We start from the raw sequence: 9,111 nt of genomic DNA on the forward strand, positions 1-9,111 counted from the left end.
GATTCTACAAACTTGTTGAAAGCATTTGCAGTTTGTCTTGGTTGTGTTTTGGATGATGTTTTTCCTGATAGAAACTGAATGGTGAATAATGTCCTGTCATTTTGGAGTCTCTTCACTGGTATTGTCAGTAAGAATAGAAGATGTTTCTGAACACTTCTACATTCATGTGGATGCTACCATGATTATGAATAATCATGAATGAATCGTGAATGATGATGAATGAGAAAGTTACAGAGGAACAAGGATCATACCCCCTCTGTTATTGGTAATGGTGAGAGGTTAGCATGTTTTGTTGTAGCCTCTGTAACTTTCTCACTCATTATTATTCATGATTCATTCATGATTTTTATTAATCATGGCATCATCAGGATTAATTTAGTAGTGTTTAGAAACATGTTATCTACTCACTTAGACAGAAAATTACTCCAATCATCATCCACCATTCAGTTACTATTGGACAAAACATAACCCAAAACACAACCAAAACAAACTGCAAATGCAAGCAACGAGTTTGGGACCAAATACTAAACTTTTGACTACTTTAATACACTATAAGTGAAATGGTCAGAATACGTTTGACTTCGTCAAATGGGGAGAATAGATACATAAAGTGCTTTCATTTCTAAATGGTGAAACAGATATGTATTAAAATACCCTAAAATAAAAGGTGACATTATATACTGTCACCTCATATGAAACATTTGATCTCAAATCCACAATGCTGGAGTACAGAGCCACATTTAAAATGTTATCTTCACTGTCAAAATAGAGATGGTGTGGACTGTATACTCAATACAATCTAAATCTGATACCTCACTGTCTGTCTTTTGACTGATACTGCTTTTTAAACTGCTCTGGTCAGTCTACTCAAATATTTGTACTATACATTTTTCTCTCTACAAGCAATACTTTGATAATTTGTCATTTCTAATAATGAAACATCCATTTATGAATAGATAGAGCAGGTTTCAGGACACTGATTTAACTGAAAATGTTGAAAAATATACTGCCAATATCTTCCCCACCAAAGAATAGCAGTGTGGTTTTAATATGATTTGACTCTTTGCAGGCTGTCAGGCTGTCTAGTCACAGAGGAAGGCTGTGCTTCTCTGGTCTCAGCTCTGAAGTCAAACCCCTCACACCTGAGAGAGCTGGATCTGAGTAACAATGACCTGAAGGATTCAGGAGTGAAGCTGCTCTCTGCTGTCCTGGGGAATCCCCACTGTAAACTGGAGACTCTGAGGTCAGTATTCCTGTAGTTGGTCAACAAGTGATAACTGTTCACCAGATCCACATGTGATTACCAGGCACACATAGTCCACACCATATGTGTTTGGAGAGTGAAGCTTACAGTTTTACATTTGGTGCTATGCTCCAGCATTTTGGATTTGAGATAGAATGTTTCATATTAGGCGACAGTACAGAATGTCACCTTTTATTTGAGGATATTTTCATACATATCTTTGTTACTGTTTAGAAATGAAATCACTTTATGTGTCTAGTGCTCCCATTTGAAAAAGTCTTAATAATTTGGACATATTCACTTATATTGTATTAAAGTAGTCATAAATTAAGTATTTGGTCCCATAATCCTTACCTGCAGTGATTACATCAAGCTTGTGATTCTACAAACTTGTTGAATACATTTGCAGTTTGTTTTGGTTGTGTTTTGGATGATGTTTTTCCCAATAGAAACTGAATGGTGAATAATGTCCTGTCATTTTGGAGTCACTTCACTTGTATTGTCAGTAAGAATAGAAGATGTTTCTGAACACTTCTACATTCATGTGGATGCTACCATGATTATGAATAATCATGAATGAATCGTGAATGATGATTAATGAGAAAGTTACAGAGGAACAAGGATCATACCCCCTCTGTTATTGGTAATGGTGAGAGGTTAGCATGTTTTGTTGTAGCCTCTGTAACTTTCTCATTCATTATTATTCAGGATTTATTCATTATTTTTCTTAATCATGGCATCATCAGGATTCATTCAGTAGTGTTTAGAAACATGTTATCTACTCACTTAGACAGAAGATAAATCCAGTCATCATCCACCATTCAGTTACTATCAGGCAAAACATAACCCAAAACACAACCAAAACAAACTGCAAATGCAACCAACGGGTTTGGGACCAAATACTAAACTTTTGACTACTTTAATACACTATGAGTGAATTGGTCAGAGTACTTATGACTTCTTCAAATAGGGGGACTAGATACATAAAGTGCTTTCATTTCTAAACTGTGAAACAGATATGTATTAAAATAACCTCAAATAAAAGGTGACATTATATACTGTCACATCATATGAAACATTTGATCTAAAATCCAAAATGCTGGAGTACAGAGCCACATTTAAAATGTTAGCTTCACTGTCAAAATAGATATGGTGTGGACTGTATACTTAATGCATTCTAAATCATACCTCACTGTCTGTCTTTTGACTGATACTGCTTTTTAAACTGCTCTGGTCAGTCTACTCAAATATTTGTACTATATATGTTTCTATCTACAAGCAATACTTTGATAATTTGTCATTTCTAATAATGATACATTCATTTATGAATAGATATGTCAGGTTTCAGGACACTGATGTATCTGAAAATGTTAAAAAATATATAATGCAACCATTTTCACCACCGAAGAATAGCAGTGTGGTTTTAATATGATTTGACTCTTTGCAGGCTGTCACGCTGTCTAGTCACAGAGGAAGGCTGTGCTTCTCTGGTCTCAGCTCTGAAGTCAAACCCCTCACACCTGAGAGAGCTGGATCTGAGCTACAATCACCCAGGAGACTCAGGAGTCAGACTGCTCTCTGCTGGACTGGAGGTTCCACACTGCAGACTGGAGAAACTCAAGTATGTAGAGGGTTTATGTCAATGTTCATATCAGACATGTTGGAGTTATCAGGCTAGTTAAGACAAACATTCTGACCACCACTTGGACTAAGTTATATAAAGACTGTGTGTGTGTGTGTGTGTGTGTGTGTGTGTGTGTGTGTGTGTGTGTGTGTGTGTGTGTCTGTGTGTGTGTCCAGTGTTTTTGTGTGAGTTCACGTGTATCCCAGTGTGTGTATGTGTGTGTGTGTGTGTGCACACACACTGAACTCACACTGGAAAAACACAAACTGGACACACACACACACATACAAACACTGAGTGTTCAGGTGTATCCCTCAATGACTGTCTGTTCTTCTGCTTACCGCTACAGTGTGGAACATGGTGGAGAGAACACAATGAAACCTGGACTTAGAAAATGTGAGTGTTGACTGCTGTGAAGAATATGACTAAGAATAAGTCTTAATTCAAGTGAAGTCAAAGTCAAAGACCACCATCATTACTTACTTGGTCATATTAAATATCAGCTGTAGTTCTACAGAAGCACAAATCAGGGACACCAAAGTTTACAAAGAGTTGCTTTGACAATGTGTGTGTCTGTGTGAGTGTGTGGCGTGTTCCTGTTACATTAGAAATGTGTATGTGTGTGTCCAGCGTGTGTGTGTGTGTGTTTGTCCTGTGTGTGTGTGTGTGTGTGTTCAGGATGTGTGTGTGTGTGTGGCGTGTTCATGTTACGTTTGAAATGTGTGTGTGTGTGTGTGTATGTGTACAGTGTGTGTGTGTGTGTTCAGGATGTGTGTGTGTGTGTGTTCAGGATGTGTATCTTTGTGTGTGTGTGTGTGTGTGTGTGTGTGTGTGTGTGTGTGTTCAGTGTGTGTGTTCAGGATGTGTGTGTGTGTGTGTGTGTGTGTGTGTGTGTGTGTGTGTGTGTGTGTGTGTGTGTGTGTGTGTGTGTGTGTGTGTGTGTGTGTGTGTAATTAATGGGAATAAGTATGTTTTATATTACCATACAGTATAACATATGATCATTCAACAAGTCTCAGGTTACCTTAACTTCTCCTTTTGATACCTAGAAACATCTACATGAAATGAATTAGTGAAAAGTGAGTTAACATTCTAATGTGAATGATGATGATTTCTAATATTGTGTCTGGTTTCATCCATCAGATGTCTGTGATCTCACACTGGACCTAAACACAGTAAACAGACGCCTCTCTCTGTCTGAGGAGAACAGAAAGGTGACATGGAGGAGAGAGGAGCAGCCGTATCCTGATCACCCAGAGAGATTTGAGGTCTGGAGACAGGTGCTGTGTAGAGAGGGTCTGACTGGGCGCTGTTACTGGGAGGTAGAGTGGAGTGGGAGTTGGGCTGGTATAGGAGTTACATATAAAGGAATCAGCAGGAGAGGAAGGGGTGATGACTGTATGATCGGATGTAATGACAAGTCCTGGAGTCTGTTCTGCTCTGACAACCGTTACTCTGCCTGTCACAATAATAAGTCCACTACCATAGACGTCCCCTCCTCCAGCTCCCACAGAGTAGGAGTGTATCTGGACTGGCCAGCCGGCACTCTGTCCTTCTACAGAGTCTCCTCTGACACACTGACCCACCTGAACACATTCCACTCCACATTCACTGAGCCTCTCTATCCAGGGTTTAGTGTTCATGTTGACTCCTCAGTGTCCCTGTAAATAATAACCATGGTAACACTGACACACACACACACACTGGACACGCACACACACTGAACACACACTCTGGCCACACACAAACTGGACACACACACACACATACTGGACACACACATACTGGACACACACACACACACACACACACAGACACACACTGGACACACACACACACTGGACACATACACACACACACTGGACTCACACTGGACACACACACACACACACACACACACACACACTGGACACACACAAACACACTGGACACACACACACACACACACACTGGACACACACAGACACACACTGGACACACACTGGACACATACACACACACTAGACACACACACATACACTGGACACACACTGGACACACACACTGGACACACACACACACTACACACACTAGACACACACACACACACTGGACACAAACACACACTGGACGCGCACACACACACACACACTGGACACAAACACACACTGGATAAACACACAATGGACACACACACACTCTGGACACACACACACACTGGACACACACACTGGACACACACACACTGGACACACACACTGGACACACACACACTGGACACACACACTCTGGACACACACACACACTGGACACACACACACACTGGACACACACACTGGACACACACACACTGGACACACACACTCTGGACACACACACACACTGGACACACACACACACTGGACACACACTCACATATCTTCCTATAATAGTGAGGACCTTGACACAGGACCTTCAAATGAGGACCATCATTTCTGATAGAATTGGGAACAAACAGTCACCTCATTCCAGCACTAAGTGTCCAACAAACACAGACATCACTTCAAAACCTGATAAACTCCAATGAACAAATAGACATGCAGGGCACCAGTCTAGTGAGGACCAGTGGTTGCTAGGCAGTTTCTGGATCCCAGGTTCCAGAACAGCTTCTATCCCAGTTCTATCTGCCTGTTAAATCAAGCAACCTAAACTGTTTCCATCAGACTTTTAGAACATCACTGAACATTTTTTTCCTTTTATGATCTTTTACCACTTTGCATTTTTTATTGATGTTCTTATAATATATTTTACTGTTTGTGTGTACGTACCACAGGAGGTTGGTGGGACCTTAGTTGGGGAGGACAGGCTTGTAATGGCTGGAGCGGATTGAGTGGAATGGTGTCAAATACATCAAATAGATGGTTTCCATGGTTTCCATGTGATTGATGCCATTTCATTGTCTCCGTTCCAGCCATTATTATGAGCCGTCCTCCCCTCAGCAGCCTCCACTGGTATGTACTGTCCTATATGAGCTCCAACAAGGAATTACAATGTATATATTACTTTTAATACCTGCAAATGGCAAATAAACTACTTGAACTCCTTATGAGTGTCTCAAAACATACTGCACTTTGTTGATACTGTTTTACAATAACACCATTGAAATACCAATCTGATTATTTGTTGTATGTCTTTTATGTTGAAAAACAAATTGTACATGGACATATGCTCCATAATTGTACATTGATATATTGTACTTTTCATAATAAAACATACTTTAAACAAGAAAAACCATGTTAATTGTGAAAACAATTTTGTTATCGATTTTACATTGCCTGTCCCAGTCACAGGTTGACTTTTGTCATGAATCTTGCCCTGGAGGCAAAACTGCGCAATTTCCTCTAGATATTTACATTTACATTTTAGCTCTTATCCAGAGCGACTTACAGTTAGCACATACATTATTTTATCGAACCCACAACCCTGGCGTTGCAAACGCCATGCTCTACCAACTGAGCTACATCCCCTGCCGGCCATTCCCTCCCCTACCCTGGACCAATTGTGCGCCGCCCCATGGGTCTCCCGGTCACGGACAGCTACGACAGAGCCTGGATTCGAACCAGGATCTCTAGTGGCACAGCTAGCACTGCGATGCAGTGCCTTAGACCACTGCGCCACTCGGGAGAGATATGACAGCAGCAAAGTCAAAATTGGCTATATCGTAAACATTTGTGGGAAATAATGTTGTTTTATGGTCTTAATTTAAGGTAAGGATTAGCAGTGAGGTTAAGGTTAGCATTAAAATCAGATATTAGTACTTTATGCCTGTGCCAGCTAGTGACCACTTTGCAGAACTGCCTCCAGGGCAAGATTCATGACAATAAATGCCAACCTGCCTCCCAGTCATCCCCTCCCTATCTCTACAAGGCTGCAGAACATGCAAGCTAGTGATGCGGGGGTTGTCTCATAACCCACAGTCCCCAGGCGGGTGGGTGGCAGGCAGGTTCAATACAGAGAAAACAATAGACTACATAAGAAAATCCATCAATGGATCATTATTGTGCAATTTACACTAAGTGGACAAAACATTAAGGACACCTGCTCTTTCCATGACAGACTGAGCAGGTGAATCCAGGTGAAAGCTATGATCCCTTATTGATATCACTTGTAGATGAAGGGGACGGGACAGGTTAAAGAAGGATGTTTCAGCCTGGAGACAATTGAGACATGGATTGTGTGTGTGTGCCATGCAGAGGGTGAATGGGCAAGACAACATAATGAAGTGCCTTTGAACGGGGTATGGTAGTAGGTGCCAGGCACACCGGTTTGTGTCAAGAACTGCAACGTTCTGGGTTTTTCACGCTCATGGTACACCACACAAAGGACATCCAGCCAACTTGACACAACTGTGGGAAGAATTGGCGTCAACATGGGCTAGCATCCCTGTGGAACGCTTTCAACACCTTGTAGAGTCCATGTCCCGATGAATTGAGGCTGTTTTGAGGACAAAAGTGGGGAGGTAACTCAATATTAGGAAGGTGTTTGATATAACGTCTTTTGATACAGCATTTATTCATATCTTTAAAGTCATCAGCTGTAGGTGATCAGCTGTAAGCTAGCCAATGTTTAATTATTGCTGCGTTATGAAAGGAACTAGACACGGACACGAATTATCTGCTTAGTGTGTTAACACACTATTGGTGGTTTGTTGTGACCAAGTGTTGGTGCTAAACTGTGTGTTATTGGATGCTAGCATGCTAGTTAGCTATGGTGTCATAGTTAGCTAGCTGAATAAAGTGGGTTGAGTCTACACCTTTAAACATTGAACCGCTGTGGTTCACAACAATTCTGATTTCTAAAGGTGGAAGTTGGGAGAGTTTTTTGCTCGGGTGGTTCAGTGAAACAATTATAGTTTCTGAGGTGGAAGTTTTGGTGAGGGAGGCCCTGCTCTCTCCTCTTCCAGATGTTTAGTTCATTTCATTCCGATCTCCTCTGCATTATTGTAGCCATTTGCTACAGCCTGTCAACTATGCCTCTGCCTATCCCTGTTCTCTCCTCTCTGCACAGGCTACACAAACGTCTCACACCGCGTGGCTGCTGCCTCTCTAACCTGGTGGTCCCTGCACGCACCCCACACCTGGAGTTCCAGGTCTCAGGCAGCCTCTGGAACTGCCGTTCTGCTGCCAACAAAGCTGACTTCATCCCAGCCTATGCTAACCTCCAGTCCCTCGACTTCCTGGCGCTGACGGAAACATGGATTACCACTGAAAACACTGCTACTCCTACTGCTCTCTCCTCGTCTGACCATGTGTTCTCGCATACCCCGAGAGCATCTGGTCAGAGGGGTGGTGGCACAGGAATCCTCATCTCTCCCAAGTGGACATTCTCAATTTTTCCCCTAACCCACCTGTCTATCTCCTCATTTGAATTCCATGCTGTCACAGTCACTAGCCCATTTAAGCTTAATATCCTTGTCATCTATCGCCCTCCAGGTTCCCTTGGAGAGTTCATCAATGAGCTTGACGCCTTGATAAGTTCCTTTCCTGAGGATGGCTCACCCCTCACAGTTTTGGGGGATTTCAACCTCCCTATGTCCACATTTGACTCATTTCTCTCTGCCTCCTTCTTTCCACTCCTCTCCTCTTTTGACCTCACCCTCTCACCGTCCCCCCCTACTCACAAGGCAGGCAATACGCTTGACCTCATCTTTACTAGATGCTGCTCTTCTACTAATCTCACTGCAACTCCCCTCCATGTCTCCGACCACTACTTTGTTTCCTTTTCTCTCTCGCTCTCCTCCAACACTACTCACTCTGCCCCTACACAGATGGTAATGTGCCGCCGCAACCTTCGCTCTCTCTCTCCCACTACTCTCTCCTCTTCCATCCTATCATCTCTTCCCTCTGCTCAATCCTTCTCCCTCCAATCTCCTGATTCTGCCTCCTCAACCCTCCTCTCCTCCCTTTCTGCATCCTTTGACTCTCTGTGTCCCCTATCCTCCCGGCCGGCTCGGTCCTCCCCTCCAGCTCCGTGGCTCGATGACTCATTGCGAGCTCACAGAACAGAGCTCCGGGCAGCGGAGCGGAAATGGAAGAAAACTAAACTCCCTGCCGACCTGGCATCTTTTCACTCCCTCCTCTCTACATTTTCTTCATCTGTTTCTGCTGCTAAGGCCACTTTCTACCACTCTAAATTCCAAGCATCTGCCTCTAACCCTAGGAAGCTCTTTGCCACATTTTCCTCCCTCCTGAATCCTCCGTCCCCCCCCCCCCCCCTCCTCTCTCTC

The sequence above is a fragment of the Coregonus lavaretus genome (assembly GCF_964263955.1).
Source record: "Coregonus lavaretus genome assembly, contig: HAP1_SCAFFOLD_492, whole genome shotgun sequence".
Taxonomy (NCBI): Eukaryota; Metazoa; Chordata; class Actinopteri; order Salmoniformes; family Salmonidae; genus Coregonus; species Coregonus lavaretus.